We start from the raw sequence: 10,850 nt of genomic DNA, 5'->3' as shown, positions 1-10,850 counted from the left end.
CTATAAGCAGTTTAATTAAATGTAATGTTAGTTGTAAACAAACGGGCTACTTGGTGAGGCTTGGCCTCACAGATGCGCTTGTGCCTTAAATGGCAATACAAATCTTCACGATAGGCCTATTAACTGACCGCCCGATTCACGTTGGCTGGGGGGCAGGGGGGGGGCCATCAGACATTTGTTCCCAAGGGTCTATGAATTGTTAATCCGGCCCTGCCCCCAACGAACGCAACTTTCCACCTCTGAGACAGCTGAAAAGAAGTCTAGAGGACTCTAACTCACTAAGACCTACTTACTGTAGGCTGCGCAAACCACAGGCCTTTTTTGGGCAAGCCTGCATTCGAGGCAGGCCTTCTGTTGAAGAATTTTATATAAATCCTGCGCTAACAGTAATCCTCCTACCCCCCGTTACCACAGCTGTGGATAGTGTGGCATGCTCACGCTTTATGTCTCCTTCTTGCAAACTAGGCCTATAGCCCAACCATTTACGTCTTCAAAAAATAACAACTTGCCAGATATGCCTTCATATCTTTGGGCTTCATTCAGCATTTTGTTCTTCCACTGGAAAATACTCTTCTACATTTTCTGCCTGCTGCATCCTTTCTGTTTGTATTGTTTAGAAAATGTTTGACGTCTTGAGTTAATGCATTAAACATTGTTTGCTGGTAACCAGCCACAAATAGCCTACAGATTCTTGCGTGCGTACATTCTCTATTCTCTCCAAAATGTGCCTGTTCTATAGGCTGGCCAAGTGCGTAGTTCTGCGGCATAAAGCAGATGTATTTGTTTATTGTACAGAAAAATAAAAATAACCTGTCAAGCAGTCAATTGACTACATTGCAGTCAATAAGTAGGGCAAATTACGAAACCAAAACGTGGGTCATAGTTGTCTAAGCCTCTGCTGTGAGGCCAAACCCATGAACAAAGACGCATTTATATCTGCAATAGTTTTTTTTTTGGCGAAACAAGCTCACAGCCGAACGAGTCATAGCACTGAAGGGAGAGGCAACTGGCATGTGATCTCCCCACGGGCCAATGGATGTACAAGTTTTCTCCTGTGCCTACGATATTTAATCCAGTGTTTTGTCAAGTTGCAAAATGCTATTCGTTTTAACGAATTTTTATGATAGTATGAAGTACTTTTTGTATAGGGTACTATCTTAATTGCTTCATACTCAATACTTGACCAATGGCTATTGCATCTGTCTATTGAAAGTGAGAATGTGGCATGTGATCTATTGTGTAGGCTTCATAAAATAAAATAGATTGCTAATGGCCTACAAGCTGATCTGGGGTGCGTTTCCCGTACAACTACGGAGGTTAGCTTTTTACTAACAGGATGCATCGTTCAACTAACCAACATGTAAGTTACGACTGTTTCCCAAAACTGTCGTACTTACATAGTACTGTAAGTTTGGACCATGATAGTTTCCAAACTTCAGTATTCTGGACTAAGGTGGTTAAAGCGATGGTTCGGAGTAATTTTACCCTAGGGTTCTTTGCACCATGACCCCGAGCCAAACACCCTCCCAGAACCTTTGTCGAGCCCTGGTCGAGTAGCGCCGTCAGAAACGAATGACGTTCTGCAGTCATGATGGAACCAACTTTTATCTCGTAAATTACCCCACTAATAATGCCCTGAATGGTACGAAACTTCTGCAGTAGTACAACTACGACATTTAGTCCAATAACGAGGCATTAGAAAGTTTGTAAGTGCACCAGGAGTTTATTTAAATAAGACTTGCCTGATTATCTGCTACTTTACCGCTGAGTCAACGTTTCTTCCGTGATTTGGGAAAAGCCTGTAAAAGTCCTTGCAGGAAACGATTACATCAACGTTTTTTGGTATATCCAGTTTTAAATATTTTTTTTTCCGAAGTGTTTACAACTTAGTAATAACTAATAATTGTTGCAAACTGGACTACGAACAAAATATTAGTGCATTCCTGGAATCTACATCCTTATGCATGCTTCCTGCCAGGACTTTTACAGGCTTTTCCCAAATCACGGAAGAAACGTCGATGCAGCGGTATAGTAGCAGATAATCAGGCAAGTCTTATTTAAATAAACTCCTTGTGCACTTACAAACTTTTTTAATGCCTCGTTATTGGACTAAAGGTCGTAGTTGTACTACTGCAGAAGTTTTGTACCATTCAGGGCATTATTAGTGGGGTAATTTACGAGATAAAAGTTGGTTCCATCACGACTGCAGAACGTCATTAGTTTTTGATAGCGCTACTCGACCAGGGTTCGACCAAGGGAAAAAAGGTTCTGGGAGGGTGTTTGGCTCGGGGTCATGCTGCAAAGGACCCTAGGGTGAAATTACTCCGAACCATCGCTTTAATGACGTTTAGTAGCACGTGAACGGGCACCTGCACATACTTCTGTGGCGCATTGCGTTAAGGCCGGCAGATGACAGCCGCCGTTGCACAGCAGTTACCAGTCCCCTGTCCAAGAGTTTGAATCTGGGATTTTGACAACAATATTGACATCGTTGTTTACCTAAGTTTATCTTTTGTGCAGATCATATTATCAAAATCAGAATCAGCCTTCTTGGCTTGGTTTGCGTAAACTAACAAGGACCCCCCCCCCCCACCTTTTTTACTTGGTGGGCATGTAACCCCACATGGATAGCATGGAACCATCGTTTTTCGTTTTGATCTGTAGCCCCCCCGCTGGACTGGACCCCCCGAAAGGAGGGTAGGGCAGACACAGTTTTCTGTGAATATCTCGAGAACCGTAGGGTTTAGGAGGACCATTTTTTTGTATGTTGATCTCAAGGGGCCATGTCAACCCATTCCATAACCACTCATTTCATGTATAGCGCCACCTAGTTAAACACAAAAAAGTAAAAATGAGGTGTTGTAATCGCACCTAACATAGTCAAAACTGCACGAAATTGGAAGTGTAGGATCATTATGACACCATCTGTATGCACGCCAAGTTTCGTGGAATTCCGTTCATGGGGGGCCACACAATAAATTAATTTATGTTACTATACACCAACTGGCCTGTAGGTGGCCGAAGACAGCTTTCTGTGAATATCTCGAGAACCGTAGGGCCTAGAAGGTCCACCTTTTTCATGTATGGTGGTCTTAAGGGGGCATGTCAACCCATCCCATTACCACTTATTTCATGTATAGCGCCACCTAGTTAAAAATTAAAAAGCAAAAAATTAGGTGTTTTCATCACAATATCTCTAGCTGACAAGGTCAAAACTGCACGAAATTAAAAGTGTAGGATCATTATGACACCCTCTGAATGCATGCCAAGTTTTGTGTACTTTCGTTCATGGGGGGCCTTACAATAAAATAATGTATGTGTACATTTAGTGACGTACACCAACAAGGATTCCCGGGACACTGAAAGACCGGGGTACACAAAACTTGGTGGGCATGTAACCCCACATGGATAGCATGGAACCGTCGTTTTTCGTTTTGATCTGTAGCCCCCCCGCTGGACTGGACCCCCCAAAAGGAGGGTAGGGCAGACACAGTTCTCTGTGAATATCTTGAGAACTGTAGGGACTAGGATGACCATTTTTTTCCGTGTGTTTGCCTCCAGGGGTCATGTTAACCCATTTCATGTACACACATGTGCACAAACAAATACACACACACACACATACATTCACAGTAATCATACGTATGACACATACTCACACAGTAGACATATGTACGCTTGCATGCACAGGCACATACGCAGGCACACACACAAGCACGCACGCACACACACACACACACATAACATAAACATGTACATGCACACAATTCAAGAATTTCTCAGAATTAGGTTGCAAACGTTCGTTGCTACTATGGTTTTGGGAAACACTAACGTAGTGTAATGATGCATTGGACTATGTAAGTTCCAAATATGAATGTAATTCTGTGGCATAAAGCAGATGTATTTGTTTATAGTCTAGTTGACAGAAAGGTGAACCCGGAAATGTTGAGTACACCAAAGTTTTATGATAGCATGCAGAAACTGCTGGATGCTAATTTGCATATGTTGGGCAATTTGTGTAATCAAGCTAATTAGCATACATTAGCATAATCGCCTATATTGATCATATTATAGGAGCTGCTTGGCCAAAATGGACAATGTTAGTATGTTTTTAGGGGTTACTGGAGATGCTGAGTCCATATCTGACATTTTCAAGACTCAAAATCACTATTTAAACATGGTTTGGTCACATTCTTACTCTCATTAAGGCGAGACACGGCAGGTGAAAACATCGTTTTTTCATGCACTGGTCAATTTCGAGATTTTGAGCTAGTCTGTTACCTTAGCATGTATTCTATCACACTACTACAACAAAAAAGTCCGATTTACACATTTAGGTGTTTATTTCATTATATTGTGTCTACTCGTGCCTGAATATTTATCCTAAATTCAGCAAAAGTTAGCATTCTAACCTTGCATGCACTCCCGCGACTGTGACCCAAAACATATCGTGTGTAGTACCGTTGGAAAGCTCTGTTTTTCCTGTATCACGCTATGTGATCCATATAGGGACACTTCCTTTGTATCAGCAACCAATCGCGAAAGTTCAAAGACGAGTCTAGGCTGAGAACGGAATCTCATTGGCTGTCTTTCAAGGCTGTTTTCTCAAAATGAGTTTCCTCTCCCACTCTGAGCAAGGAAACTCCACTTCAGCAGCACTTACATACACCAAACTTTCTAGACTTATGGCTTACTATATTTCGAAGATATTTACAGAGGGGTTTGTTGATATATTATTCCTAGCCTGACTTACATGACATTTTATGCCTAAAAACATGGCAAAAATCGATTTTTTAGGGCTATTGACATTATATTCTGATTTACAGGATAACTAAAGTAGATATTCATAAATCCCTCTGTACATTTTTCAACATCTATTATCTGAACACAATGAAAACATAATTTTGAACCTGGCTGTATCCAATGCTCAGGTTTCTTGTTTTAAAATGTATGCAAATGAGTGCATATTTAATTAGATAATGCCTAATTTGCATATGTAAACATTAAATTACATAAAACTTGTAATACATTTTTTTCTCATATTAATGTAAGTAAACAACTGGGTAAGTTTCATAGTGATATCTGTTTGTTAAAAATTTTACCCTATTCACCTGTAGTGTCTCGCCTTAAGCTGATTTTGCGAGTTTGATTTTTTGAGTTTTTGGGGGCGATTTAGACGGATTTTTGGAGGATAAAAATGTTCAGTGTTCAGGAATAATTTCAAGTTATTTCTGAATTCCACAATAATTTTGGAAATAGCTATTCACTGGCCCTCTGCTGTGACTCACAATTGAGTAACAAAGGGAAGAACTAGCCTCTACTACTCCTCCTGTCCTCATCCGTTGTCCTGTCGCCATCTTCTCCAGACTCTTCATCCCTGTCCTTCTGCTCTTTTAGCTGTATATATATATATATATATATTGCAACATGTAACATCACTGCCTTTGCAGAAACAATAATTAGTACAGGCCAGGCCTGCAGCTGCACAGCTGCACTTTCCAGATACATGTATACACAGTTTTAACCCAGCTTTGCAGTTACTGCTGATAACATCTAACAAATCAGCAGGAGCAACAGGACTTGAATCGAGGGTGGGCAAGTTCCTCTCCTTTCTTCATACCTGTCTTCTTACTCCATCCAAACGCGGTGATATCCACAGCCGGTGGATCAGGGCGGTCTGCTGCTTTCCAAAGCAGCACCTGTAGATGGGCACGTTTTCCATCGAGGAGTAAGTTGCGTTCTGTAGGAGACAGTGTCTTCAGTGCTGGAGGAGCCGGGAATGGGAGGCCTCACCGCCAGGGATGGATTACTGCACGGGCCTACCGAGCCCAGGGTCAGGGGGCCCTGAAGCCCAAGCCTTTGCATGAAATCATTGCCTCAATATCAACATATCAGGATGTATGGTGTATGAATCTGATTGAATTTAGTCCATCCCCAAAATGCAACAGTATACAGGAAATCACATCAAACAAATTAAAACATTTCTGAGGAAGGACCCCCAAAACCCCTTCCACATGCGACAATTAGTGGGGGGCCCTTAATACATCTGGGCCCAGGGGCCCGAAAGTTCATAATCTGTCCATGCTCACCGCTAGGTGGAGGCCCAAGCAAAAGGATCCGAAGAGAGCCCATGTAAGGGGTACTAAAAAGCTTACAGAGGCCTTCAGTAGAAGCCACGGGAGGAGACCAGCCGTCGCCTGGGCCTGGCTACGGGAGGAGTGCTAACCTGAAGAGGATCTCGATGCAGTGGACACGGTGGAGAAGGGCTTCACACGACCTTGGAAGATGAGGTGGTGACGCCAACCTGCTTCACCGTGAGAAGACCTTGAGCCCCTGGCCCCGCCAGGCAGCTTTAGGTTGGAGTTGGCGGTGGCCCTGTCTGCGGAGCAGAGCAGAGGTGGAGCGGCAAGGAGGTGGTGCCTTGAGGATGGACGGTTGGCGGAGCCGTTTGAGGCACGACGGTTGGGCAGCTCCGGTGGAAGGGCCCTCTGAAAAACGAAACTATAAGCCTTTGGGTGCGTGTGGGAGGCACCATGCTGTGCATGTGGGAGGCACCATGCTGTGTGGGTGGGAGGCACCATGCTGTGTGGGTGGGAGGCACCATGCTGTGCGTGTGGGAGGCACCATGCTGTGCGTGTGGGAGGCACCATGCTGTGTGGGTGCCTGTTCTTGTTGGCCTGTTTGCCGGCGCTCTTTAGAAAAATAAGGGGAAAAAAAGTTTGTTGTGAAATCCGATGGCACGAGCCAGAGAGAAGGTCTACTTCTTGGCGCGACCGTGGGGGAGTGGAGCGGCCGGGATCAGCGGAGGACCGCTATGCGACGAGGCAGCAGAGGAGGGACGCCAACGTCGGTAGCTGTAGCCCGATTGCGCAGCGTGGTCCGGCTGCGATGGAGCTGGAGTCTGCTGCCTCGACTGGCGAGACGACGGAGCAGAGCGTTGGAGGTGCGGTGTCAGTTATGGTGTTCAGTGGTGGGGAGTCTATGCCAGTGGAGGCTAGGCCCCACCAGGTGTTGGAGGAACGTTGTGGTGGTGCACACTGCGAAAGTGCGACCTGAGGGCGTTCTCTGAAGGGAGCTGGGGACGAGCGGCGACAGGCCAGGTGACTGCCAGCACTACCCGCATTGGGCTGCTGGTGGTTGTGGTTCCCCTGGGTGAGTAGGGCTCTTGCGGTGTGTGCACCCCACCTGCTGTGTGGCGGTGCAAGAGACTTTGCTGGACTGAATGTGCCGAGGACGGCAATGGTTTGTTGGGGGAGCTGTCTAACGTCAGCGTGCTGGACTGTGCTTGAGATTCCCACAATGTTTCGCGCTGGGGATTCTGGGAGAATCTTGGGGTTGTTATTATGTGTGCTTGTGCCTGTATGGTGCGGCTGCGTCCAACCCTATGTGTGTAAGGTGCGAGTGTTCTTGACTTCCCTGGCGTGTGCTATGTTCTGTGCCGATGTCCCTGCTCCCGACCTTTAATAAAGCTTTTGATTAGACAACGCTGTCTCATCAATCATTACACTATTAAATCTGCTTAGCATCATTAGCATGCTGCACATATTTGTTAAAGCTCTTGCATTCAAGTTGAGTGATCATCTCAATACCAATGTTTCCCAAAAGGGCTTGTCCCTACGAGAAGAGTATTACCTTAAACACACATGAGGAAACTTAACAGTCCAATCAGTAGACTATGATACGCTAGCCCAGGGGTTCCCAAACTTTTCCACGACAAGGCCCCCCAAATACCACTAGGTTCTGGCCAAGGACCCCTTGATGTGTTATTAAACCCATCGACAATACTACGGCAAATGTAAAAATACATTAAGCTAATCCTAATAATTATTTTAGCCGCAAGCACTTCGTGATGGAGCATACAGTGTGTAAAAATTGTATTTGGGGCTTTCTGCTATATGAGAGCTATCACTCTACTATTATTCCCAGTCATTATCATGGGAAATATAATGTTCAGATATGCCTCACATTATTATAATGGCATTGTATAACAACCGCAGATGGGTCTTTTAGTTATTGAAATATCTTCTCAGGGCAGCATTGCATCTTATTGGTTCTCTCAGTCGTCCAATCAGCAATGGCAGGAGGCGGGACATGGATTATTTAAATTTTTTCTCAGGACTCAGGAGACATCACGCTTTCGTTGCAGTTAAGGTAATGTTATGCTTTATGTTGAACTATATTAGATTATTAGATTAAAATGTCTGGATAATGAAGTAAGCTAACTTGCAACATTAGCTAGCTCTAAGAAAGGATAATAGCTAATGTTAGCTTATATTCTATTAATTAACTTAATTAAATTAGCCGGATGGAATTTAACGTTATAACTCTTAGGCTACTGGCTATGATAGCAAGTTCGCTGCTCTCATTGCACCTTATGTTACTCGCAACATTAGCTAGCTAGCTCTAAGAAAGGATAATAGTGTAAATATAAACATAGTGCTATAGTTAGTGCTATAACTTTTACTGGCTATGATAGCAAGTTATGCGGCTGTCATTGCAAGTTATGTTTGAGGGATATTTTTGCTGTGGTATTGTTGCTGCTCCTCATGTCATAGCTACATGCAACAAAATGCTTGGCTGCTCTTAGTGCATTTTTGTTGCATATAATCTAATGCTGCTCTGAGGGCACCTTATATGAAGGCAACATTAACTGGCATAAAGTGCATTTTGCTGCCTCCTTACTGTAATACTGTTCTCAGGGCACCTTGTAGTATCTGCATGAAACTTAAATATTATTTTGCAGCATACATTCTAATACTGCTCTCAGGGCACCTTACCCTTACACTCTTAGGGCACTTTCTAATGATGCTCTGAGGGCACCTTATATGAACGCAACCAGAACTGGCTGCTCTAAGGTCATTTTGCTGTGTCCTTACTCACACACATTCTAATACTGCTCTCAAGGCACCTTACACTATCTCCATTCAACATTCATTGGCTGCTCTTAGGGCATTTTTGTTGCAGATATTGTAATGCTACAATTGGCTGCTCTAAGGACATTTTTGCAACATACTGTACATTCTAATACTGCTCTCAGGGCACCTTACCCTATCTCCATTCAACATTCATTGGCTGCTCTTAGGGCATTTTTGTTGCAGATATTGTAATGCTACAATTGGCTGCTCTAAGGACATTTTTGCAACATACTGTACATTCTAATACTGCTCTCAGGGCACCTTACCCTATCTCCATTCAACATTCATAGGTAGTCATAAATATCCCATTTACTGCTTCAGGAGAAATACATGTTGTTAATTTTTGTCTTTTGCCTGTTTAGGGAAACTTAACCAAGCCAAATGAACAGTAAGTTATTCATACTATTTTTTTCCTAATCTATGTTAGACATTTCATACACAATCATACACATGGGCAACATAAGGTCCTGGGCCAGATGCAGCCCTTGGAGTCTTTCTGTTGGGCCCCCGGCCCTGTAATAGGCCCAAATATCAGACTTATGTAATAGGCCCAAATATCAGTGAAATACTGAGAAATGCTGGGTACTGTAACATGAAACATCATTGGCATGGCATTCAACTCAACACAATTAGGCTATGTATAAATTGTACAATATGTGGCCCCTGACTTGCCTCATCATAGTACATGTGGCTAAAACTGTTGCCCATATGCTCTATCTGCCTGTTTCAAGCTGGTGTGGCACTTGAGACAGAGCGCTGTAGGGAAGTTAGACTACGTATTTTGATGTTTCTCACCAAAAACATTAACAAATCGGCAAAACAGTCGCTAGTCTATAAAATGTGAATTTTGGTATCCAGAGATTACAAAAAGCAGAAAAAACTAAATCGCTGAATTGCCAACACTACTTTAAAGTACTTAAAAGGATAAAGTTCCTGTGCACAGCCTTCCAGGTGCTGGTGAGGTGCAGTCGTCAATAGATAAAAAGGAAAATAAAGCATCACCGCACACTGGTGGGATTTCTTTGCTTTTTTATTTTTAGTGAACAACGCGTTTCGCCTATGCTTCGTCAGGTTCACTTTTCATCTCCACATGCCACCGACAGGTGATATAGGTAATTACCCAGGTCACATGACCACACCAATTGGTGCAAGATGCCACCCAATTAACAATTTGGGTTCCCGTATGAGTTCATATACATTACAGTACATCCATAGTTCACACACCACCTACGACAATGCCCAAAACTCGAGCACATACACAGTTAGAATTTTACATTGTTATACATATCCATGTTCACATATCACTTCCAAGGTTAACTTTCTCAATGTTCAATTTCAAGACTTAATGTAAGAGTGGGTTCAACTTCAAAAATACTCGTCTATCAAAGTCTAAAAATGCAATGTGCAAATACTACTGTGCAAAAATGCAATGTGCAAATACCTCTGTGCAAAATTGCAATGTGCAAATACCAATGTGCAAAATTGTAAAGTGCAGATACCAATGTGCAAAATTGCAATGTGCCAAATTGCAAGGTGCAAATATTACTTAAATTACAACTAAAGTTTATACATTACAAGCAACAATGTCCATATACAGTCCAATTCTAGACCCATGATAACATCTCATCCCCATATTCATATCTAACATATCCAAGGTTCACATTTCATCAGTAACTCCAATATCAATAATGATCCAATATCAATCAGTACACATCTTGTGCATCAGGTTCATATATCATAAATACCAGTGTGCAAATATGCATTGTGCAAATGCCAAAAGATTTTCACAGAAATACACTTAAATCTTGTAATTCATTGAGACCATGGGGTTCTACTGTATTTAATTCATGTATCCAATATGCCTCTCTCTGTAACAGTTGTTTAATCAAGTTGCCCCCTCTTGGGCTGGGTTTCACACGTTCGATGCCAATAAAT

The sequence above is a fragment of the Alosa pseudoharengus genome, unplaced genomic scaffold, assembly GCF_046254945.1.
Source record: "Alosa pseudoharengus isolate Yale_2024_CS ecotype anadromous, Long Island Sound unplaced genomic scaffold, YU_APseudo_1.1 YU_APseudo_1.1_scf_18, whole genome shotgun sequence".
Classification (NCBI taxonomy): Eukaryota; Metazoa; Chordata; class Actinopteri; order Clupeiformes; family Clupeidae; genus Alosa; species Alosa pseudoharengus.
The sequence above is the reverse complement of the archived record's forward strand: the minus strand, read 5'-3'. Positions refer to the sequence as shown.